We start from the raw sequence: 1,865 nt of genomic DNA, 5'->3' as shown, positions 1-1,865 counted from the left end.
ACAGTTCAGTTTTCAGCTTGCCCTTGTTCGGCATTGGATAGGCCTCCACGGTGGTGTTGAGCGCTGCTTCAGGGAACTGGCTGTCGTACTCCTGGAATCCGTCTCCTTGAAGCAGTGTAGCACTGATTAGGTGTTTGGTGAAGGCAAACCTCTCTTTTGCATGGCCCAGGATTGTGGCACAAACCTATAAAGAAAAACACACATTATATCACACAGAACCTACATAAAAGTGTCTTGTCCAATTGTTCACAGAACAGCTTACTATGATTATAACACTGTAAAAGACCATACAACACACTTAGGTCATGTCCATATTATTGAATCTTATTTGGAAAATGTTTATCTCCAACAGAATAGCATATACTTTATTGGAGAAATTGCAGGTTTGGGAATATGGTTGGGGACACCCTCATGTCCCTCTTTAATTTACCAGGTTTCAGACATGTTACTTTACAGAGGAAAATAACAGACTTCAGCCTGAATACCACTGTTAATTCAACACAGATAATCAATTACTGTTGCTGACATATGTGTATGCACTAGCAGCTGTTGTGCAGTTAATTTCTGTGTTTCATAAACGCTCTGCTATCTACATGTTTGTCTGTTAACAGCATAACTCAAAAAGTCATGGACGGATTTTCACCAAAATTTTACAGGATGTCCGGAAGAGCAAAAGTAACAATCGATTAGATTTTGGAGGTGATCCGGATTTAGCCTGTAGAGGTCTGTGCGTCCCTCCATGGATATGCCTCCCCACACCATCACTGACCCACCACCAAACCAGTCATGCTGAACAATGGTACAGGCAGCATAACGTTCTCCATGGCTTCTCCAGACCCTTTCATGCCTGTCACATGCGCTCAGGGTGAACCTGCTCTCATCTGTGAAAAGCACAGGGCACCAGTGGTGGACTTGCAAATTCCTGTGTTGCCAGCCGAGCTCCACGGTGCCAGTCAGCGAGCACAGCGGGCACTAGAGGACACTGGGCCCTCAGACCACTCTCATTACATCTCTTTCTGATTGTTTGATCAGAGACATTCACACCAGTGGTCTGCTAGAGCTCATTTTGTAGAGCTATTGCAGTGCTCATCCTGTTCCATCTTTGCACAAAGGAGCAGATAGCTGTCCTGCTGATCGGTTGAGGACCTTCGATAGCCCTGTCAAGCTCTCCCAGACTAACTGCCTGTCTTCTGGAATCTCCTCCATGCACTTGAGAATGTGCTGGAAGACACAGCAAACCTTCTGGCAATGGCACGCATTGATGTGCCATCCTGGAGGAGTTGAACTGTCTGTGGAACCTCTGTAGGGTCCAGGTATCGCCTCATGCTACCAGAAGTGACTCTTACCCTAGCCAAATGCAAAACTCGTGAAAAACAGTCAGAAAACATTAGGAAGGAAAAAAATGTCAGTGGCCTTCACCTGTAAACTCATTCCTGTTTTGCGGGTTGTCTCATTGTTACCCCTCTAGTGCATCTGTTGTTAATTTCATGAACACCAAAGCAGCTGAAACTGACTAAAAAGCCCCTCAGTTACTTACTTGACCAGATCAGTATCCCACGTTTGACTGATTTGATGCAGTACTTAGATTAAAAAGTGTTCCTTTAATTTTTCTGAGCAGTGTATATACCCCTCAATGTTGCCCAGAAGATAAGGAGACAGCAGACATGCATGCGCCTAGCTTTTAACACGTTTGCGTGGACAGGGGGAGGATACATATTTTTCCAGGATAAGTTACAGTTTCTAGGACATTTGACCTTATTTTGTCATTTTCCATGACTGGACAATTGTTCAATCATTTTCCAGGTTTTCCAGGACGTGTGGGGACCCTGCTTTCTGTAACACACACAAATGGTCACATAGAAAAC

This window comes from Acanthochromis polyacanthus, chromosome 18 (genome assembly GCF_021347895.1).
Source record: "Acanthochromis polyacanthus isolate Apoly-LR-REF ecotype Palm Island chromosome 18, KAUST_Apoly_ChrSc, whole genome shotgun sequence".
Classification (NCBI taxonomy): Eukaryota; Metazoa; Chordata; class Actinopteri; family Pomacentridae; genus Acanthochromis; species Acanthochromis polyacanthus.
The sequence above is the reverse complement of the archived record's forward strand: the minus strand, read 5'-3'. Positions refer to the sequence as shown.